The sequence below is a fragment of the Grammomys surdaster genome, unplaced genomic scaffold (assembly GCF_004785775.1).
Source record: "Grammomys surdaster isolate TR1022 unplaced genomic scaffold, NIH_TR_1.0 146, whole genome shotgun sequence".
NCBI classification, from domain to species: domain Eukaryota; kingdom Metazoa; phylum Chordata; class Mammalia; order Rodentia; family Muridae; genus Grammomys; species Grammomys surdaster.
In genome coordinates, this window is record NW_021604604.1 from 12,818,558 (window position 1) to 12,842,915 (window position 24,358).

Consider the following 24,358-nt stretch of genomic DNA (forward strand, 5'->3'; position numbering starts at 1 on the left):
CCCGGGCGCGAGAGAGAGAGAGAGAGAGCGTGCGCACAACATAGTTCTATGGAGTTCTCACTGTATAGATAGTGATTAGCCTACAACCATAAGCAATTAGATACCAACTAGATGCACCTGACAGTGAATTGCTATAGGAAATTATTCTAATTATGCATTTCTTGAACTTTCTTGTATTTATCCTTTGCATTTTGTGGAAAGTGAGTAGAACTGGGGTGGGGATAGGTACTTACTTTACATTTTCTTCAGCGATACAATTTCTAATTCTCACCTACCCAGTTCCTTAGAGGGAATGAGTTGAAATGCAGTTCTGAAAATAAGAATCATAGTTATAGAACCAAGTGAGTGCCCATGCTCACAGCTGAGCAAACGTGAGTGAGGTCACCTTGTACTTGGCACTGAGATCTTACAGGACTACTTGGGAGCCTTGTCATCCTACACCAGGAAGAACATTAGGGGCAGAGACTTGTTCCTCAGCCTAGGCACTCCCAGGCCCTCATGATGAAGGCACATTGCTTTCTGCCAGGCCCTCCCTCCTGCCCGCCCTCCCGCCTTCCTGCCCTCCCTCCCGCCTTCCTGCCCTCCCTCCTAACCTTCTGCTCTCTTTCCCCTCTCTCTCTTTCCTCTCTTTCCCTCATTCTCTTTTATCTTTTTTCCTTCTGTCTCTCCTCTCTTTCATGTGTGTGGTCTTATGTATATGTGTGGTGTATGCTACATGTGCACACATGTGCAGAAACCAGAGAGGAGTAAGATGTCTTCTTCTATTGCTTTCTGAGGCAGACTCTTTCACTGAGCCTGAAGCTGGCTATCTGGGCTAGGCTGGCTTGTCTCTGGCCTCCAAGGTTGGGGTTATAGACATGCTCAGCCATGCCTGGCTGTTGCAGGGGTGCTGGGGATTTGAACTTGAGTCCTCTTGTGTTTCCCGCAAACACCTAAGCCATTCTCCAGTCCCATGCTTTTCTTTTAGACAGTTATATGATTTCGAGTTCTTTTTTCGTTATTCTTTTTTTTTTTTTTCCAAAAAATATCCAAGTAGAAAAATAAGCTATTTGTAGCCTTGTGTTCGTTCTCATTGCCCTTAAAAGACATTATCAGGAAATGTCACCCTGATAATTTCCTTGGCTGTATTTAAAAAGAATTGAGTTAGGGACAGAGACATAGGCTGGAATCCTGGCCTAACCCAGGGCCTCATTTTGTGACTCTCAGACTCTGGAAAACGTCAGACTCTGTGGCTTCCCTGTTCAAAATTAAGAATTCTATGATAGGAATCACAATGACGGTTGTGACCCTGGGCGACCTGGAAGAAAAACAGGAGGGGGAAGTGAGTTTAAAGGGTTTGCCCCAGGCCACATAGCCCAGCCTCAAAAAGAATCCCTGGCTGGCTGGCTGTGGGCCTAGCAGGGAGGAAGTTAAATGTGCCAGCTCCAACCAAGGGTTCTTGCAAGCTACTGAGCAGACTCCCAGAAGGAGCCTTTTCCCTTGTGCTTGGTGAATCCAGTTTCTTCCTGGTTCTGTCTAGGAATAATGGCTTTAATATGAAGATCTATCTGGACTGCAGACAAGCCTGTTCCGGGGCTGGAATTTGATGGAAGTCCAGCACAGCTAGCCTCCTGTGTGTGTATATTTCTGTGGCTGTGATCATCGAAGCAAGAAGGAAGAACACCTTGGTAGACAGAGAATCCTGTTTGAACTTCCGGGAATAATTCGCGGTAAGGGCTGGGGAGGTGGGTAGGTGTGGCAGTGGCATGCGAGGTGGTGGGGGTGGGAGGAGACTTGGAAGGGGGGACTGGGGGAGGACGGGGCAGGGCACGGGAAGGTAGAGATGCGCAGAGACCAAACCCAGGTTAAGGAAATGAAGGGGCTGGGAGAAAAGTGGGCTCTCTGTTCCATTTAACCTTTATTTTAGAAAGATGTTTGTGTGGCTGTGTCAGTCCCGGTCCCCACGACTTCCACCCGGCTTCCTGGTGTTCCGACTCTTCCCTTCCATGTGTTTGAGGTCCCAGATGGCTTTGCCTTTTATGTATTTTCCCTCTTATCAGACCCTACCCCCCACCCCTTGCCCCGTTGGTTCCTGCAGTTTCTAGAACAAGCTTTCGCCACAGTACGCTCCATGAGACTTGAGTCAAAAGCTTTAAATGCTTTACAAGAACCTTTCTTCCACTCTCTCTCAAAAGAAGCCTTTTCCCCCTGATTTTTATCGTTCCTTTGAGCTAAGTGCTCACTTCTTTCTCCCTGTTCCCACTTACACAGAGTCGGTCTGTGTGTGACAGTTTTATTGAGATATAAATCCAGATACTGTGCAACTCACCCTTTTAAAGTGTACAATTCAATGGGTTTTACCATCTTCCCTAGGTTTCGCAGCCGTCACACCAAGTTTGAGCGTTTTTACATCCTCCCTGAATGTCCTTGCACCCATTAGCAGCCATCTCCATCCCTTTCCAACTCCAGGCAACTGCCAATGTAGTTCCCCTGTGTGTACCAGTTCTACGGATATGTTTTGAGTCAACGGAGTCAGAAGCCATGGAGTCTTTGCACCAGGCCTCTTTTATTCAGGCTACCATTTTTACCATTCCTCGATTTGGTAGCAACCTTTGATGAAAAAAAAAATGTTTAAATCACGTTGATCAGCACAATGGTAGCACAAGCCTTTAATCCTAGCACTCAGGAGGCAGAGGCAGGCAGATCTTTGTGAGTTTGAGGCCAGCCTGGTTTAAAGAATGAGTTCTAGGACAGCCAGGGCTATATAGAGAGACCCCGTTTTGAAAAACAAACAAACAAACAAACAAACAAACATCATATAGAAGATCTACAGACACACCTTGGAAAGAAGCATTCAGGAAGAGTCCAGCCTAGATAATTTTTTTCCTTGAAAATCTCAGAGCTCCCAAAACCCTCCCTCTTCCTGCCTCTTTCTACGGAAAGAACAGGCTAGCCCTGCTTGGACACTGTCTGTGCCTGTTAGGTTGTTTCTATGGTTGACTATTTCAGTACTATTCTTGATGGAGAAGGGAAGACAGAGAAAATGATTTCGTTATTGCAATTTGAATGAGTCCAAATGAAAAATCAAGAGGCAGGCACAAGAGTGAATTGGCTTTTTCAAGTAGAAAAGATGTTATCAAGTCAGAAGATGAGAAAAGGCCCGAGACATTGATAGCACAGGGTTTGAGGCTAATTGACATTGAAGTCAGATGCCCTAACAAGATTAGTGAAAGAGCCGACACATGCAGAAGCTGGGAGTCAGCTTCGTGGGGTTGGCATGATGAACGAATCAAAGGAATTTTGGATTGCCTTCATTATCCTGACAGCAGCCAGAAACCTGTGGAATACCTAAGGTACAGTGCTCTAACCCAGATTACCAGGTTGAACGTCAAGGATTATATGACCCCTGGCAATAATACAAATCATGAGCCAAGAACTGAATATATGAACAGAGTGGGAAAATGTGCCCAGTGCAAAATTAGCTCTAGTAATATATTAATAGTTACAAAACCATTAAAGTTAAATATGAATTGTGTGATTAATGTAAGCCATTAACACAGAACCAAAGAGAAAGGGCACTTTAAAGCTCTGGGGTGGCTGACATTAGGTCAGGCTGTGCTGAGGTAGTCTGGAAAGATGGAAGAAAAGACTGTTCAAGCAGGCTGGATTCTGCTGTGAATTCTGAGCTCCCCAGACACAATTGTTCACACCAGACAGCTCTCATCTGTTCCAGCCTCTGTGTGTTGAGAAGTGGTATTAGCTGTACCCCAGGGGGTTTATTAGATCCATGCCCACCACTGTTTCATTACTTTCTTTGTAACTCCTGAGATAGGAACACTCCTTCAGTATGGTTGTCTATGAATAGATGAAGCAGTTAACCAGAATGTTCTACTTAGAGTTAATCTATTTGATCAAATATTTGACTGTCCCAGGGGGACTGAGCTGGGTCAAAGTGATGACTAGAATTGTCATGGACCTGCTCTTGGGAACAGACATTGTGTGTGTTTATTTATAATTGAGGAAGTGTCTAAGACACCTTCAAAGGTGTTTGGGAGTCTTCATTTCTTTCCTCTTTGCTGTGAAAAAGAAAAGACAAAGCTGCCACAAGCAACCTAAGGAAGGATTTATTTTGAGGATCATAGTTCATCATGGGGTTATGGACTCACGGCAAAGCAGAGCAGCTCTTTCCTGTGACTGGGAGTATGAGGCAGGAGATTGTCAAGGTGAGGGTAGACTGGACAGAGAGGAAACAGACTGGACCCAGGGGAGGTGTAACCTTCCAAGTCCTACTTCTGGCAACTTGTATCTGACAGCTAAGGCCCACCTCCTGATGACTCGAGGGCCTTTAAAATACTACCACAAGCCGAGGACCATGTGTTGAAAACACAAGTCTTCTGTGGGCTAACCTAATACCCTGTAGTGACTGGCAATTGATGAATGAGACTGTCCTTGGTTATATATATATATTTTAAATGGTCTTCTTTAAAAAATGAATACTCAGTCTTCAGCCACTTTACCATTTTTTTCTGGATCTTCCTGGAAGGTCTCATCATAAGATAAATCCACATTCTGTAATCAAATTGAGATTGTGTGACAGCTATTTCAAGGAGTTTTTCTTGTTTTTATTCTGGCAAAATAGACATAATGTAAAATTGTAACCATTTTAAGTTTACAGCTCGGTGTCAGCAGGAATATAAATGTTATTGGGCAGCCATTGCCACCACCTATCTTCAGAACACTTTCCTTTCCTCAAACGGAAATGGTATGCCCACCAAACTAAACCCTGTTTTCTCCAGCTCCTCTCCCTCATCCCGGATGACTACATTCTTGTGTATATACTGATGCCTTTATTCCCATGTAAGCAGGATCGTATTCTCTTTTTCTTTTGTGTCTAGCTTTTTAGACTTAATATCTTTTTTGTTGTTTTTGAGACAAAGTCTTGCTTTATAGCCTAGGCTGACCTCAAACTGGCAGCGGCCTTCCTGGCTCTGCCCCCTCAGTTACGGATGTGCACCTCCATCCCTGGATTACTTACCAGAGTATCTTCAAGGCTAATCCAGGTTGTAGCATGTGTTAGAAGTTGTGTTTGCCAGCCAAACATAAGGCGGAGCTTGGGGAATCCTGCCGCAGAGCAGGAGAAAGGGATTGTAGGAGCCAGAGGGATCAAAGACATCACAAGAAAACCTAAAAAGTCAACTAACTTGGGTCCATAGGGGCTCACAGAGACTTAACTGCCAACCAGGGAATCTGCCACTTTCCTGGAATCTCATATGGCTGGTTGGCTTTATTTCCTGTCGCTACTGTGTCCCATCCTCTTTCCCCCCACACCCTACCTCTATCATGGTGATTCTCTTTCCTCTCTGCATCCTAGCCCACACAACTCTAGGGGTCCCGCCTCATGCCCAGCCATTGGCTGTTGGCATCTTTATTGACTGATCTAAAACCAATTATGGACAAGGAACTTTAGCCTTTAGACACAGTTTTCTGATTGAATCATGTTTCTTCTAGTCTCAGTAGAAGATGTGCCTAGAATTACTGCAGCTTGAAATGCCATGGCTGGTTGCTATCCATGAGAGGCTTCCCCTTTTCTGAAGAGAGAGGATTAATTAATTAATTAATTAATTAATTAAAATAGAATAAATGGAAAAAAGGAAATTGTGTTTGTATTTTTTAGTAATATTCTTTATTTTTTGAAAATTTCATATACAGACGGTATATCTTGATCACATCCGTCTCTTACCCTATCCCACCCCCAGGCCCCCACACACTTCAACATCTTCTGGACCTTTCAACACATCTCCTTCCCAACTTCATACTTTGTTTGTTTATTTAATTTTTACATGTATTCACATGGGTTTGAGACTTACCACTGGGGCAAGGGCAACCTACCAGTAACCACACCTCCTAAAGGGATTTTCTTTTCCTTGTAGCCACCAACTGCCACGGTTCCTTAGGCAGGGTTGGAGCCTTGGGATCTCTTCCTCCTTTCATTTTCTAAGGGAATGTGTGTGGAATTTTCACTGGCTTTATCTTGTTCAGGTCTTGTGCAGTAGTCACAGTTGTTTTGAGTTCGTGTATGTGGCAGCCGTGTCACGTCCACAGACAGCATTTCTCAGCACTCTTCCATCCTCTGACTCCTACACTCTCTCCGCCTCCTCTTCCGTGATGTTCCCTGAGCCTTGTGGGGAGCGAGCATTAATATGGATGTCCTATCTATGGATGAACACTCAGAATCGCTATTTTTACCACTTTGAACAATTATGAGTTTCTCTAGTCACCACTGCCCACTGCAAAAGGAAGTGGCTCTGACCGCGTCTGACAGGAACACAAATCTGGTGTTTGAGGCCTTGAGTTTCGGGCTCCCAGACTGAGGTTTTCACGGCTGTGTGGACTCTGTTTGCCTTTTTAATAAGTACTTATATGGTCCTTTCCTCACTCCATTCCTATGGTTTCTTGCAGGAAGCTGTACGGTGTATTCAACATCCGGCATAACTTAGTGAAGAGACTATTTGCAAAGAAGGAAGGAAGGCATTAGAATGAGAGAGGAGAAGCAAGTGGGTTGCAGCACCCTTGGTTGGTCTTTGGTTGACAATGTGTGGTAAACCACAAGCAGGACTTAGGTTGGAACCCGGATGTCATGTTAGATGACGTCATCACGTCTACGTTGGGCTTCTCAAGTACCCTGCTGATATTGGTTATGGTTTGGGCTGTGAGTGGAGGAGATCTTTGTTCTTGGACATTCTTACATGCTGACTTTTAGAGTAAAATATCCTGTTTGAAACTTAGTTTTGAAGGGAGGTGGGAAAGGTAGGCAGGGAGGGAGAACTCCGCTGAGGTAGTACAGCTCACGTAGTAGAATGTTAAGCATTGCAGAGGAGCAGGAGTCCAGCTCTTTCTGTAATTTTGTTAGGGAAGCTTTTCCGTTTCAATGAAAAGGTAAAGGAAGGAAGTGTTTCTAGAAACTGTCTTCTCACGCCAGGCCGAGAGCCCCTCTGGTTGATCCGCAGCCTCCCTGAAGCAGCAAGAGTGCCACGTGACACTTCAGCATCATTAGCTGTGTGTCCCTGTCTATGTGCACAGGCAGTCATAGAAAACCACAACCTACATACAGTAATAGATCAAAGCCTGTTCCTGGTGGGGCTTACCAAGGTCTGTGACTATGACTTATGACTTGGCTAGCCCCAAAAAGGCAGGTCAATTCTGGATGTCCTCTTTAGGCCTCCTTTGAAAAAAATGAAGAAAATACAACCCTTTCTAAGGTACAAAGGGCAGAGTTTTATTTAGTTCTGTTCTGCATTTCATTATTTTATGGGTTATCTAACTACACTACGTTTTACAGGTCAATCTGAAAATAGGCTCTTTTTTTTTTTTTCTTATGTGGGCTGTTACAAATCTATCTGGAGTTTACAGTTCTGTTACGATATGTGATGTGAATACAGAGGTTCCTGTGTTTTTTTTTTTTTTGTTTTGTTTTGTTTTGTTTTTTTGAGACAGGGTTTCTCTGTGGAGCCCAGGCTGTCCTGGAACTCACTCGGTAGACCAGGCTGGCCTCGAACTCAGAAATCCGCCTGCCTCTGCCTCCCAAGTACTGGGATTAAAGGCATGTGCCACCACCACCCGGCCATAACAATAATTTATCTCTTGACTATAGGTGGGAGGGAGGGAAGAAAGACAGTTCTTTTCAGATAGCTTCAGTGAGATCTGATTGCATATCTCAAAATTGATCTAATTGTATCTTTTAGGTTTGGGTTCAGGAGGACACATTGGTACCATAATGTGGCTTGAGGCACTTCACATTAATGGCATAAAGTCAAAAATATTAGCCTAGTGGATAAGTAGAAAGATTTCTGGAAGTCATTCCTAATCCAGGACAGCTAGCAACAGCCATACACAGGAGGGATTGTAAGCCACAGGGTCTATCCCAGTCAGTCCATGCAGATGTGTCCCTAATTCAATTTACTCTTAGTCAAAACCTGATGTGCCACAGCCATTCCAGTGGTTCATCTGCATGGCCAAGCAGGATGGAGAGAAAACTGGAGTAGAAAGGGAGGTAGAAGTCAACCTTAATGAAAATATCTAACTTTAGAATGTGCAAGGGCTGGTAGTGGTGGCCCAGGCTGTGATCTTTGTACGTGGGAAGCAGAGACAAAAGGACTTCTGTAAATCTGAAGCTATCCTGCTCACAGTAAGATACATGCCAGCCAGGGCTACACAAGGAGAAGTCCCTGCCTCAAGAAAAAAAAAAGAAACAGAAATAAAAGGGGGGAACCGATTGGAATAATAGAAAGGGACAGGGAGAAAGGCAAGAAGAAGAAATAGAGGAAGAAAAACGCTGTGACCCATGAACACAAAGTTGCGATGACCTGCGGGGGCTTTGTTTCCAGCTAGTTCAGGGAGGGAAGGAGCAGGACTTGAACTCTGTGCTCCAGGGAACTCTGCCCCTGGGGTTGTTAGGTGGAGACGACTTCTGGGAGTTGGAAACTGGTTATGAAGAGATGGTCATGTGTAGGATGGAGGGGAAGCCTTTAAACATGGGGGCTTTGCAGGTGCCTTTCTTAAACACATTGACCCCTTCCTTGGGCTCTCAGGTAACTAAGAGCAGGCGAGGAGCCCAGCATCCCTGCCTTCGTTTGTGTTTGTCCTCTTTGTTTTGGCTGAAGGCACAGAGACAAGAGTCCTAAACCTGCGGTCACCTTGGATTCCAGAAACAGAAAGCACCCTCTGGAAAGTTGCTTCATCCAGTTGGGAACAGTTACTCATGAAGGTGAGAAATAGAAGGGGCTGTCCTGTAGGGTCTAGATCTATTCCCTCAAGCCATGACAGATCATCCTGCGTAAACCAGAACCAAGCAGAGGAGAAGGACTGCATGTTGACAAGGACATCTTAGTTATGCAGCCTTCTAGTCTATTTAAAACTAAAGCTCATGCTGGCGTCCTGAAATGGACTGAGGGTCACTAGACTGCTTTACAGATTCCTTCTGTAAGTGGGGCCACATTGATTAACTCTCATTTCTCTACTTGTCGCCATCAATTGTCTCTTGATTGGTGTGTAGGGGATAGGTGGCTAAGCCTAGCTTTTAGGGCTCGCCAGAGTTCAGGCTTTTCCCCCAAAAACCTCAGTCATAAATTCACAATAATCACAGCTGGGTAGATGGATGAATGCCCCTAAACGAAAGTATCCAAAGGAGGAAAAAAATGAGACTAAGGTCAGAGCACTGGCCAGTGTGTGTATTCAGTTGTGAGGTGTGGAAGAAGAGATATCTTCCAAGTATTGATTCAGGAAGTTGGTTAGTTAGTGCAAGAAACTGAGAGCTTCAGGGTGGAACTGAGTCTAGATTGCTATGCATTCTTGCCATTTAAAACAGAAAGATTTCTGTTTACTTTGTATATGTGAGAGAGTGCCCCTGTGAATACAGGCCATGATGCCCTTGGAGAGGTCAGAGGTCATCCTTGCATGTTACCCTTCATCTTCTACCTTATTTAAAGCAGGGTGTCTTTGCTAGAAGGTGCAGAAGCTACCAGGCTAGCTGGCCTGTGACATCATTAGATTCTTCTGTTCCTCTCATTTTGCCAGAAGATTACTGGGACCAGCTAGGGAGTGGTGGGTGGCACATGCCTTTGATCCCAGCACTTGAGAGGCAGAGGCAGGCAGATCTCTGTGAGTTTGGTCTATGAAGTGAGTTCCAGTACATTCAGGGCTACACAGAAAAACCCTGTCTTAAAAAACCAAAATGAACTGGGACTACAGACACCCTTGACTGAGAGGGTCCCTGCAGGGCCATACGGGGAAGCCAGCGCCTGAATGAGAAGCCAGTGCAGACTGACTTCATCAGACTGGATCCGACTTCGGGGAGTCTAATAACAGGGTGTTCTTTTCCCAGTGTACTTAAGTCCAGCATAATTTGAAAAAAAGCTTCCTGGTATGATACAATCCCCATTGCACAAGGAAGTGTAATTGCATTGAAACATTGCAATGCAGGGTAGTGTCATTTTTTCCCCAAGAAGATGGGCTCTAGAGATAAGCTACCTATACTAGCTTGAGGGCTTTAGGGTCTGGTCTGGTCTCAGTCAGACATATAGTACAGAGGTCGTTTAGACTATTAGCCACCACTGGCTCTGCTTGTGGGAGCTTGGGGGAGGCCTCTGGCTCTAAGTATCATTTAGATCACTAGTCACCTTCTGTTGTGGTTGTAGGAGCTTGGTATGTCCTGGCCCAACGGATAGTGCAGATCACCAGGCTCTCAATCAATTCTTAGCTGTCTGGATGGAAGAGCAGGTTTTTCATCTTTCCCATTGGAAAGACAATGCCTCTTGCTTAACCTTCCTGGTTTCTCTTGAGATTGGAGGAGGCAAGGACCTTCATGCGCTGCTCCCAGCACTTGACTATACCCAGTTATAGGGGTTCTGGGGAACCAAAGCTAGGTCCTCAAGCCTACATAGCAAGCCCATTCCTCACCAAGCCATCTACCCAGACCACAATAGGGGGATTCTGATAATGCATGCATTTAAATATTTAAAACCAGACACAAAGTTATTGCTACTTTATACAATTATAAAATGAAAACATCTTCAGCATTAGCAGAAACCTCAACACTCATAAAATTAAAATTAGCATTCAGTGCAACAGATGGTATTGTTTTGCTGAGATGAAATCATTACTGTGGGAGTTAATGGTAGAAAAAACCATTTATATGGTCAGCTCTCACATCTTGGTTTGGTTAGGTTGATTTCATGCACAGTGTCCATCTTAATCTCTGCTGATATATTCTTTTCTTGGCAGAGTTGATTTTATGTTTCCCATCTGTCACTTAGCAAGAGGGAATCTAACATGCATCCCAAATATGATGGCAAGCCATTTAAAAATATCCTTTAAGAATGTGCACTCACTGATGATGGGTGATGGTGACCACAGTGCCACCATTAACAGCCTGCGGTAAGCTGCTGAGTGTTTGTACCATAGGAGTCTTATATCTACTTACTATATAAATATAACACTAAGACGTACTCCTTTGAGGTTCCTGCGCTGCACCTGGGGTATTGTCATAGCTCACTCACTGCTGTTCCTAAAGCTTTGCAAGACCTTCATTTTCATGGAAAGTTCCAAATGACCCATAAATTCTTAAGAACATAAAGAAAATGTCTAAGAACCTAAAATGAAGTTGCACACCAGAAGGCAGAGGGGATAAAGGAGAGATAAATTAACTCACCTTCATTCAAGATAAGGTGTCAGAGCTCTGTAAGGGATATACTTCCATGATGGTTAGAATGCTTGCTGTATACCTAAGTCAAAAGGTAGGTGTGGCCATGCATTCCTCTAACCCCAACACTGGAGGTGATAGGGATGGGAGGATTAGAGTGGGTTGGCCTAATGCTGCTGTATTCCAATGTTAATTTGAGCCCCCATGACTGGTTGCCCCAGAGATGAGAGAGTCCAGACCCCCATGTAGACACTGAGTGACCCTGTCCGCAAGTTATTTTTGATTGGTAAATAAAGATGCCAACAGCTAATTGTTGGGCAGAAGAGATATAGGTAGGGTGTAGATTTCAAGGGCTTGGAGCTGAGGAGAACCACAAGGGGAAGAGGAAAGTGCAGGAGGAGGCAGGAGAAACTGCCATGGGTTAGGAGTCAGGAGAACATGGCCCCATGGGCTGGCCAATTGGAGTTAAGAGCAGCCTAGATGAAGCATAGTACATAGGAAGTAAGAACTCAGGATTATCAATAGGGAAGCCGATTGTACCATAGAGAGTAGTATCTGCCCAGTGCTTCTGTTGTTTTAGGCCTATATTTACGTTTATACTTATATTTACATATAAAGATTGTGTGTGTCTTTTATCCAGGAACTAAAGGGTCAAAGGCAGGGTAAAAACCTTGGGCCAGGATTTAAATAATTTCTACAACAGAAGAACACTGAGGTTTGATGGCTGTCAGCCCAGGTCAGATTCAATGAGAAACTGTCTCAAGGGAATGAGGCAGAGGTTGATAGAGAAGCATTCTTGATGTCCTCATCTGGCTTGCACATGCAGGCATGGATGCACATATACACACATACACATACACTACAGGCTCATACAGTGCACACACATGTGCACACACATATATGTGCACCCACATATGTGCAGATATACCCACTCACACAAGAGTGCTTTCCAAACTGTTCACTTCAAACTCCTTATCAAAGGAAGAGTGAGTGAAAAGGAAGACCGAGCATAGGTTTGGAGTCACACAGCTCTGGGTTTGATTGATACCTCTATCAGCCTTGATACTGGAAATCTACTTTGTCAGTTAGCTTCCTCGTGCCTCACAGAGACAGATGTGACAGTGAAGAAATGGGGCCATGTTGCAAAAATGCCCATGACTGCTCCTGGCACACCGTTGGTGACAGTCAGAGCAGTTGTGATCAGTTGTAGATGTTTAGCAAGACTGGAATAAGGAACACAGCTAAAAACCCTGGGAGATTAGGTTAGTGAGTACTCAGAGAGTGGACAGTAAGTGGGTAGGAGAGGAGGGAGTGGGCTGGACTGGACAGATTCAGCAAAGGGTGGGAGCTGCCTGTCTGATAGCTCAGACTTTAAGCAGCATGTCATTTACTGTTGATCAAAGAGTTGGCATTTGCTATGACCCTAAACAGTATTTGTATTACATTCGTTTACATGTCCTCAAATGCTCAAAACCAGACAGCCTCTCCCCACTGTTATTCACAATCATGTCTCTTTCTGTAAATATATGATCAATTTGGAGAGTCTTTGGTTCACAGTCAATGGAGATTAAAGTAGTTATTTTCTCCCCTTCTGCCTCCTCTCAAAGACTCTCCACATTCTTGTCTTATTTTAATTTCTTCCTTTTAGTAAAACAATTGACGTTTGTTCTTTTGAGTTTGTTGGTTGTTTGCTGCAGAACTCAGGCCTAACCCTGTAGGACTTGATTGTCTAAGCACGTACAAGAAAGTGTAGATAATTAAGTTAGTTTAATCTTTGTAGACTAGGAAACAGTAGCATCAGGCTGGGTCCTAACCACATTGGAGAATAAAATTGCTGAGGTGTTTTTAAGCTGGAAGCTTGTTTTATTTGTCATGAGCAAATGGTAAAATTCTTAGGTATGGGTCAAAAAATTTAAACGTTAACTTAAATAAAATGGTTATGTTTATCATTTCCTTTTCCCTGAGGAGCTCAGATAATGCTCTCTGATGTTACTCTCTGAGAATTGTCAATGAACGCATTCAACAAAGCAAGATGACATAGGCACTCAGCTATTAAGGGGACTTCTGACCAGGTCCCCTTCCTCTTGTTAATATGGCTTTATTCTTCTTGCTCAGGGAGGAGAGTAGTAGCTAAAAGTATGTGTGAGATATTGCTGCTGTCACAGTGTTTGTAACTGCCTGGTAGCTGTTTCCAAGATCAATCAATGAGCCTTGCCTGGTGCTGTTTAACCTCAAGCAACTCCTCCCATGGTCTGCCAGGGTTGGCCCATGTGACCAATAGGATACAACAGAAGCCAAAGCGTGCCATCCTGAGATAAGAGTCTGGATGCCGTCATAGCTTCTGTCCTCTCTCTCAGCCTACTTCTTTGTGGAACACATTATCAGGAGCAGATATCAGGCCCATGTGGTGAAGAGCTGTGGCTTCTTGCTCACCGGTCATGTCAGCAAGTAAGCTTGGAAACAGTTCCTGCCAACCCAGCCAAGCTCCAGGTACCTGTAGGCATGGCTGGTACCCTGAGTGCAGGCTCATGAGAGCCCCTGAGCCTGATTCACCAGTTAAGTCATGTTGAGATTTCTGACCAAAAGACACTGAAAAAAAAAAGAGTCTTATTTTATGATGCTAAGTCTGGAGTGAATTTTTTCCTCCATAGCAATAGACAACTAGCACAGAGTACACCTGAGTTTTCATAGACAAACTCAAGGATGCTATGCCCTACAGAGTGAAGACAGCCCAGCTTAGCAAGGGCTGCAGTCCTTCGCTAAGGCTAAAGGCAGCTTCCTGCATTGCCATTAACTCTCCCAGTTTCACTTTCTTTGGTTAAAAGCCAAAGAGGCTGGGCAAGGTGATATACCAATTTAATCCCATCTCTCCGGAGGCAAAAACAGACAAATCTCCATGAGTTCTGGACTAGCAGAGGCTACATGGTAAGACTGTTGTTGTAGGAGGAGAATAAAAATAGAAATAACTTATGGGGATGGTTGAGTGGATAAAATGCTTGCCAGACAAGGATGGAGACTAGAGTTAGATCCCAGCAGTTCCCAAATAAAAGCTTGCTGGGCGTGTTGGCCCACCTGTTTTCTCAGTACCCAAGAGGCCAACTAGCTAGCCAGACGAGCTGAATTTACAAGCTTTGGCTACAGTGAGATAAAGTGGGAGCACTGGAGGAAGACAGGCCATGCTAACCTCTGATCTCTACATCCATGTGCACATATATGGACATATACTTTTACATACATGAAACAAGCATTGTTTTAGTTACTTTACTCTTGCTGTGAAGAGACACCATGACCAAGCTGCCTTATAGAAGGAGGAATTTATTGGGGATTACAGTTCAGAGGGTGAGTCCATGACCACCACAGTGCGGGGCATGGCGGCAGACAGGCAGGCAGGCATGGTGCTGGAGCAGTAGTAGTTGGAAGCTTACATCTGATCCACAAGCATAAGGCACAGAGAAAGATAGCTGGGAATGGCTTAGACATTTGAGTCCTCAAAGCCCACTCCCGGTGACACACTTCCACCAGCAAGGCCACACCTGTTGTGGTAAATATTTAATATTAATTGGGGGTTTCTACCCTGCCTTTGATGATTCAGTTCCTAGATAAAAGACACAAAACCTTTACATTTATAATAGGCCTTAACAGCATTAGGGATGGGCAGATATCAACCCTCTGAGGCTCTTTTATCTACTTCCCTGTCAATAACTTGAAGCTATAATTTGCCATGTTCCTCCTGGGCTGATCTTACTCCAATTGGCCAGCCCTCGTGAGCATCTTTTCTCTTCTCTTCTCTTCTCTTCTCTTCTCTTCTCTTCTCTTCTCTTCTCTTCTCTTCTCTTCTCTTCTCTTCTCTTCTCTTCTTCCTTCCTTCCTTCCTTTCTTTCTTTCTTTCTTTCTTTCTTTCTTTCTTTCTTTCTTTCTTTTTTCGAAACAGGGTTTCTCTGTATATGCCTGGCTGTCCTGGAACTCACTCTGTAGACCAGGCTGGCCTTGAACTCAGAAATCTGCCTGGCTCTGCCTCCCAAGTGCTGGGATTAAAGGTGTGCACCACCACTGCCTGGCTATGAGCATGTTTTCGTGATTCACCTACCCCATGGCATCCTCTCCTCTCTTTTCATCTCTCTCTTCTCTCTCATTGTCCTGCCTCAGACCCTAAGCCCAGGAACTAAAACCCCACCTACCTTTCTTCTGCCCCACTATAGGCTGTAGGCATCTTTATTCAACCAATAGTTTTAAATTAAGGAACAACGGTACATAGCATCACTTGATGTACGAGGATTTCCTCATCCCTGTGGGGCAAACAGACCTTGGGAGCCAGTATTTAGTATTACAATACACAGCAGCAGACAAACCTCAACACACACCTAATCCTTCCCAAACAGTTCCCCAACTGGGGATCAACATTCAAATATATGAGTTGTGGAGGGTCTCTTCCTTCAAACCACCACAAGCACGGCACATGAACATACACCACAAACATATAGAGATATCAAAAAGCAAGAGATCAAAGCCAGGAATGGTGGTTCATGCCTTTAATCCCAGGACTCAGAAGTGAGTTAATTAATCTCTGTGAGTTCCATATCAGGGGTGGGTTCCACGCCATCCAAGGCTACATAGTGAGACCTTGTCTCAGAAATCTAACAAGCAAAAAACAAAGTAAAAAATAAAAACAAAGGAACAAGAGCTGAAAAGCAGAGGTACTCAGGGCTATGTGAGAGAGTCCTCCATAACTTAAATGTAGATATTTAATGACAAGTGATTCTTCCTTTGATGTTTACTAAAGAAATGCTGACATTTAAGAATACTAAAGAAATTATCAACATATTGTAATTGACCCGAATATGGGAAGAAAATATGGTGTATCTGGAAATAATACAGCTCCTAAAAATGAAATTAGAATCTATGTAACGACACAAATGATCTCTAAGGCACACTATCTAAATCACAGAAGAGCGTGATTGGTAGCCTCCAACGAAGGCTTTGATGGCAGCGTATACTTGATGTGTGGGGTCGTATGTGTTTATAAATGCATAGAGATATTTTAAAATGGTATGCCTCTAACTCATTTTTATTTCTTTTGTCTTATTGAGGGTCTCACTATGCAGCCTCGAATTGGCCTTGAATTTAGACCAGCCTGGCCTCCATCTCAGAGGGATCCAGATCCACTTGCTTCTGCCTCCTGAGTGCTGAGATTAAAGGTATCTGCCACCACGCCTGAATTATCTTTAATTCTTAATGATAGATTCCTTTTTTCCCCTTAAATTTGAGAGCACATGTTTGTATGTCTCTCTGTGTGAGCGTGTGTAGTTGTGTGTCTGTTTGTGTGTCTATTTGTGTGTGTATAGTTGTGAGTCTTTGTGTCTGTCTGTATTTCTCTCTGTGTATGTCAGTGTATCTGTGTGTATACTTGTGAGTCTTTGTGTCTGTCTGTCTGCCTGTGTTTCTCTCTGTGTGTCTGTTTGTGTGTGTATAGTTGTGTGTCTTTGTGTCTGTCTGTATTTCTCTGTGTGTGTGTCTATGTGTCTGTGTGTGTAGTGTGTGTCTTTGTGTCTGTCTGTGTGTCTGTGTATGTCATTTGTAGGTTAAGGTTCATGAATGTTAAAGTGACAATGTGGAGGCAAGAGGACAACTTCTGGAGTGAGTTCTCTCCTCCACCATGTTTTTGTGTCGGAGTCCCTCTTGTTTCTTCTATACTATGTTCTTGATGGCAGCTGGCATTGAGTTTCTAGGCAGTTCTTCTGTATCTGTGTCCCATCTTGCTGCAAAAGTACTAAGATTACAGATCATCACCTCTGAGTCTGACTTTTTATTGATTAATATTTTAGCATGAGTTCCAGGTCTTGGAATCAGACCATTGTGCTTCTGGCACAAGTGTTTCACCCTCTGACCCTCTCACCGGCCCTACAGTGGATCCCTATGGGGTAGTAGCTATGTTCATAGAAGCGTAGCTTTTCTTCCTCTATGCTACTGTGTTGCTTGATTTTTTCCCAGTAATCATTGCTTACAGTGTTCTAAATTAATACATTCAGCAGCATTGATAGTACCTATGTCCTCTTGCTGCCACTGAAGGTGCCCTGATCTTACCTAACATGCAAAGAAGGGAATAATAGCCACTTGGCTTCTGTTGTTGGTTTGAGTAAAATAAAATTAGGAAGTGAGTATGACAGTATGACTGAAATGGAGTGAGCAGAGAGTCTCTTTTATGCCAGTACCCTAGTCTCTCAGTTTGGTAAGCTCTGCACTCCAGAAATGAACTCCCCAGAGGCTGACCTTGGAACTTGAGAACCAGTTCCACATGTAGAGGTAGATCTGGGGACACCTGAACTCCAGGGAGCCCCAGAGACCCTCAGTTGCCCTTGGCTTCTTCATTAAAGTTGAACTTGTGCTTCAACCTGTTGATAACCATCAATCTTGGTTTAAGAACTGGAATCAGAGACTTCAAGGGTGAAATATGTTTTGTAATCAGTTCACCTAGAACATACCCACTCCCCTACTCAAAGCCCATGGCTCCTCAGCTGTTGGTAGCATTTTTCTATGTGAATACTTTGTCAGACAAGATATGTGGAACAGCTGGGCAGTGGTGGTGCACGCCTTTAATCCCAGCACTTGGGAGGCAGAGGCAGATGGATTTCTGAGTTCAAGGCCAGCCTGGTCTACAGAGTGAGCTCCAGGACAGCCAGGGCTACACAGAGAAACCCTGTCTCGAAAAACCAAGCTGTGTGGAGCAGAGTAGGCTTCATTTGTTACTGACCAACAAAAGCTTGGAGCTATGATTCTGCACTCCTACAATCCAAGCAACAGAATCTGAATAGAGGGTAATAAATACAACAAAGGCAATGGAAGGCTTTGCTTTCTATGTGAAGATGAATAAGACAAACAGTTCAGATGCCTCAGCAGATGATATACCAAATCCAAAGACTAGACCAGGGGTGGAGTTTTGAAAGACTTGCTTCACCATCTTGTCCTCTACAGAAAATAATAAATAAGATTGTGAACTTGGGTTGTACAGGACCCTCAGATTACACCAACATGTCTTTTGCTTTGAGTTTGTTATAAACAGCACTTACTTGCACTTAGAGAGCCTAAGAGGCAGGCATCTCACCATATCCCACAGACATTTAGGGCAGGAAATGGGCATTCAGTGAATGACTGTAAAGGCATAGTCCAACCAAGGACAAGGAAGCCTTCCTGCTCTTTTCTTTTGTGTGCAATTAAATTGCAGGAAAGAAGCCGAGGAAATTACGTGCCTAACCTCTTGTTTCTGGCTGAATAATCCTTACATCATTGATAGTTATTAATCAAATTGTTTTGGATCTTAGCTATCATGGATGGATTTATCTGTTTCTCAGACAACTAATTTTAAAGCTTTCACATTTCCATTAGAAGTGGGATACGGTGCCTTTACATGAATTATAAATTTATTATACTTTTCATTAAAATTAATGATGGAATATCCTTTGTGTAACTTAGCTGACAGTTATTTTGGCTCATGCCATATAAATGCTTCTGTTAACCTTTATTTTATTTTAACACTGTTACCATTTTTGTGGTGCTGGAGATCAAATCCAAGGGCTTGAGGAGGCTAGACAAGCTCTGTACTACTTAGCTATATCTCTCGGTCCCTTGTGCTAATTTTTGTTGTTGTTGTTGTTGTTAAGAAATCTGTGTTCAATCAAAGCAAAGCATAGAATAAATCTGTTGTTTTTCCTTGTTTGGGAAGAATACAGTTGAGCTTTCATTCACATCACTGGATCTTAGTTCTCATCTGAAGACTGAAAGAATTTATCAACAGTATATTTACAATATATATTTTCTCCATCTGTATATTAACAGATACACAGATGATCATAACCTGGGTCCAAGCTAATCCTAGCTATTGAGAGCAGAGGCCTTTAAACTAGGATAAAGTGCCCTAGTGGGGCTTCAGACTCTCCATGGGCTATATGAGCTGGGTATTTTAGCAAATCCATTTCTATGTCCTCAACTTCCATGTCCTTAATTAATTAATTAGTTAATTAATTTGATTTTTCAGGTCAAAATTTCTCTGTGTAGCCCCAACTGTCCTGGAACTGGCTCTATAGACCAGGCTGGCTTCAAATTCAGAGATCTGCTTGCCTCTGCCTTCCAAGTGCTCGGATTAAAGGTTTGTACCACCACAACCAGCCCTATTTTTTTTTTTTTAAGACAGGGTTTCTCTTTATAGCTCAGCTGTCCTGGAACACCTCTGGACACACACCTGGCCTTTCCTTTTCTCTTAAAAAAAAAAGTATTTTTTTTCCCAGGGTCTTCAGTAGCTAAGGCTAGCCTTGAGTTCACTCTATAGTAGTCAAGGATCACCTTGACCTTCTGATCCACCTGTGTCTACCTTCCAAGTGCTAGGATTACTGGTGTGTGTCACTACACACTATTTAGGTAGTCCTAGGAATGGAACCCAGGCTTTTTGCTTCCAGGCCAGCAACCTACCAACTGGGCTCCATCTCCACCCTCGGCTTCCATTTCTTATCCCGTGAAAACTGCCTTTCTTTCCAAAAGACAGATATACCTCTCAGCATTAAATTCAATTATTCTGAAGGGTGAAAACCCGTCAAGGCTTCCGGGAGGCAGCTGGTAATATTTGGATTCATTATAAGACGTATCCCCTTCTCCTGACCAAATAGCAGACCCTCTGCTAGCCAAACAATTTTCAGCTCTGCATGCCCAACAAAACCAAAGTGGGGGGACCTTCCTGGGTTGTCAGCTATTAAATCTCTCAAATAGTATATGATCCTAAATCATTATGTGATTTTTGACACAATTCACAGAGAGGTTAAAAAACTTAGAGACATTTCCATAAGCTAAACAAAAAATGTTTATTTTCCCATCCATTTGTTTATATGAATAAAAGTTCTCAGAATCCACAATGTATAAACATGAAAGAGAGGAACAAAATCGAGGGTGAGTCCTGTTTCGTTCTAGCAACAAGAACATTTTTATCAGCAGATAACTAAACCACAGAAGGGAGGATGTGAATCTGTCTGTCTACCTGTCTGTCTGTCTCTCTACCTATGTTAGCATGGCTCTATCTGTCTGTCTAGCTGTCTGTCTACCTATGTTGGCATGACTCTATCAGACGAAGATACATTCCCATCAAACTTTGATTTTAAACTCTTTACAGTTTTTATTTTATTCTATTCTGTGCACATGTGTGTCTTTGTGTGGGTATGTACACATGTGTGCAGGTACCTTGGGAGGGCTAGAAGAGAGCGTCCCATTGCTTGGAGCTGGAGTTGAGCTGCTGATGTGGAGTATGGGAACCAAATCTGGTCCTCTATAAGAGCAATACTCAACCTTGGGTCATTTTCCCAGCCTCCTAATTTTATTTTTAATGACAAGACTATAGAGGTAGAAAAAACATATGTGACTACCTAGGACTGGGAACCAGGCTTGGGAACTTCCTGCAGAAATGTAGACATTATTATTATTAGTAGTAGTAGTAGTAGTATTTAGTATTTTGATCTCGTTTGTGGTGTTGGTTCCATAACTGAGGATAATTGCCCAAACTCACTAACCTGTACAATTGAAATGGGAGGATTTTCTAGGATATAAATTATAATCAATAAAGCTGAGGGGAAGTTATGTTGTTACATTTAATACTTACATGGCAGATTTATAATATTTGCGATCATTCAGTCCATTGTATATTTATTCAGAATTATTTTAATAGAACACAATCTGAGAAAAAACTTTAATATTTAGAGGCTTATAGATATGAGTGAGAACAAACTTTATGTGTGTTCATGTGTATATGTGTGTGTGTGCACTCAAGTGTGTACAGATGTATGTATGTATGTATGTGTACAAAATATATATGTATGTACATGATATATGTATGTATGTGTGTGCATGAGATATGTATGTATGTATGTGCATGAGATATGTATGTATGTGCATAAGATATATGTATGTATGTGCTTGAGATATGTATGTATGTGCATGAGATATGTATGTATGTATGTATGTATGTATGTATGTATGTATATGAGGCAAAAGGACAACTTCACCTGCTGCCCTCCAAGCACCATCCTTTCTTGTTGTTGCTCTTTTGTTTTTGAGGCAGGATCTCTCACTGTCTGACACTGGGCAAGTAGACTAGGCAGGCTGGACAGCAGTTCCGAGGGAATCCACCTGTCTTAGCCTCCCCTGTGATATTATAATGTTGGTTTCATGAGCACACATCACCTTGCCTGGATTTTTTTTGCATGGATCTTAAATCAGATTCTCCTGAGTTATTTCCTCAGCTCTGGCAAGAGAACATGTTAATAGATACCCCCTGAAGATGATGACCTATAAAAGACTGTAAAGTATAATATAGATAACATGGTTAAATTCTACCTAAGAGGAACTAAGATATGAGAGAGGAGAAGGAGCCATATGTAACTCCAGCTACCAAACAAGAGCTGCTGAAGTATGCACAGAAGGGAGTGGTCTATAACACATTGCTATTTCAAAAGAAGTTTCCAATTGGCTTAAAAGAGTGGTATTATGATGGTTGTATTTTAAGATATTGATACTTGTAGTAGGCTAGAAAGTTCTTTCTTTGAAACTGTTTGGACTTAGGAGAAAGCTGTCAAGGTTTCCATTTACATGTGTCCAAAATGTCTCAAAAATTCTTTTAGAAACAAAAGAGATGACGGAAGAGAGAGTACAGTTGGGAAATACTCACTACCCATGAGTTCAAATCCCTGAAACCTATGTGAAATAGCTGGCAGGCAGTACCTGTAGTCACAGCTCTGGAGAGTTGCAGACAGGAGGGTCTCCAGGCCTCAGTGGTTAGCCAGTCTTCTCCATCAACGAGCTCTAGGTTTAGTGAGAGACCTTGCCTCAGAAAGTAAGATGCGGAGAGATGGAGGGAAACACTCAGCCTTGCCCTCTGTCCTCCACAGACACAGATACCTGCATGTAGTGGGGGAGGGGAGGAGAGGAGAGAAAAGGAAGACAAGTTAGGGGTATGTATGGAGACTAGAGAGGACTGAGAAAGGCTGATCAAGAACATGTAAGCAAACTAACCAACCGAGAATGGTCATGAAACTCAATGGAGAGACTGGCAGGGAGAGGAACTTGTATGGCTCAGAGAATTCCAGAAAAGCAAAGCCTCTGCACAAGCTTTTACTCATTAGTGAATGCCTTGGTGGGAGAAGTTAGTGTGTTTCTCCAGCCCAGGCACAGTATTTGATTCTGGAGAAAAAGAATTTCCTTGCCTTCTGTGCTCAAAAAAGATGGAGTTGTTTGTGAGTGGAGGAAGACCTCCCTTGAGCTTGTGAACCTGGGTGCACAATAGTTAGGGAGAAGACAGCATCCTCCAGGACAGAGAACTTGAGCTGAGGCTGGTGGCAGAAGGAGTGTCTATTTAGGGAGTCAACATGTTTTCTAATCCAGGTATGCCAGGCTTACCGCAAGGCAGGGAACCTTCCTGCTTCTAAGGGAAGACTCGCTTGACAAGAGGCGTGCAACTCCAGACCTTATGAGCCTGAGGCCCTACCTACAGTGATCTATGCAGCCTAAAACCATCTTGACACTTGTACAATCCAGAATCTGGGAAAGGAGTCCCTCAAATGGCTGAGATTGAATTCTCTTCTCAGCAGGGCCTGAGTCTCCAGAAAGGAATTCAGCAACAGAGTTGTTTTTGTTGTTGTTGTTGTTGTTGTTGTTGTTGTTGTTTTTCTCCAGGAAATGTAAAATGTAGCATTTCTTAAAATCTGCAGGTCACTGCTGGATAAAAAGCACTCTGTGAGAAGGAAAAGCGTTGGGTTGAACATGCCAGGTGGAGAGTCATAGGTGGTTTCAGTAGGGTGTGGAACATGATGCAGACCATATGGAATGAGGAATGAGTGGGAGATGAGGAAGTAGAGAAAATACATGAAGACTGCTGCTCCAAGAAGCCAGGACATAAATAGTACGTGAGACACAAGGTGTGTGAAGAAGAGCCTTCAGCTGCAGCAACATGCATCACTGGTGACTGTTGGCCTGGCTCCCCTGAGAATTATTTTGATATTGCTTCTATATGTATGTGTACATGTATGTATACATCTCTTGCTTGTGTGCATCTATATGCATGTGTGCTTGTGCATGTGTGCTTACAGGTGTGTAGAGGCCAGAGGTCTTCATTGGATATCATTCCTCAGGTGTCCTTGCATTTTGGGGAGGCAACGCTGATTGGCCCAGGGTTCACTGGGTAGTCTAGTTGACCAGCAAGCTCCAGGGATTCACCAGTATCCCCCTACAAAGTGCTGAGACCACCAGCACTGGACTCTAGGGATCGACTCAGGTCTTCTCATCTGCATGGCTTGTACTTTTGTAACAGAACCATCTTCCCATCCCTCTTGCTTCAGTTTATAAAAGCAAATGAGTTAAGACAAACTCCTGCCATGGACTCCTAAATCTCTGACTTTGCACCAGATGAGAAAGCTTATGTTGTTGTTGTTTTTGTTGATGTAAAGTCTAGGTGGATATTTGTACTCTAGTTATGTCCTTAAATTCTTCTATGCCTACCTTCCAGCATTGCTCTAGACAGGCAAAGAACATACAGTACATCCTGTGGGAGGTTTGTTCAGGCTGTGACTGGACACGGAATGCATCTCTCTTCTACCCGATGTGAAAAGAACCCATTTATAACCCCATGGAACTGCAAGGGGCCAGAAGTGTGGCTCAGCTGTGTGTCCGACATTGGTGGGAGCTGGGTGTGACGAGTGTGTGGCTAGGCTCTGCCATATTATTCTACCGATTTGTTCCTGTGACTCTGCTATCCTATATGCTTGCCTCCTAGGACCGCACCATTGATTTGGACCGGACAGTGTTTCTGTTCAACTTCCTGCTCTAATCTACTTCCTTCCTGAAATGTTCACATCTCAGTTTCCTGTAGAAACAGCAGGGAATTGTTCCTGCTTGTTAAACAAGTCATGTTGCCATCCTGCTGCCCCCACCCCGACCACACAGCCTCAGTTTGGGAAACATCAGAAAGGAGGGCTGAGGGACTGCTGGCATTCCAGAAGGCAAGGTCAGTCTCCCATGAAACAGTTTCCTTTTTAACTCTACCTTTAGGTTCTCCACTGTGATGAGCGTTGTTACCACCCTGGTCCATGGGACTTTCCCCATTAGTAATCCACACCAAGTGTAAACAAAACACACAGCAAGATAAAAGGTAGTCTT

The 24,358-nt window shown here is 43.4% G+C and overlaps 1 long non-coding RNA gene across 1 annotated transcript; it reads left to right on the forward strand.

The window, feature by feature from the left end:
• The first annotated feature begins 1,648 nt into the window (after window positions 1-1,648).
• Window positions 1,649-24,358, forward strand: LOC114619094. The gene is made up of 3 exons (XR_003711059.1): window positions 1,649-1,709; window positions 22,915-23,121; window positions 23,976-24,358. It is a non-coding gene; the product is annotated as an uncharacterized LOC114619094 (long non-coding RNA).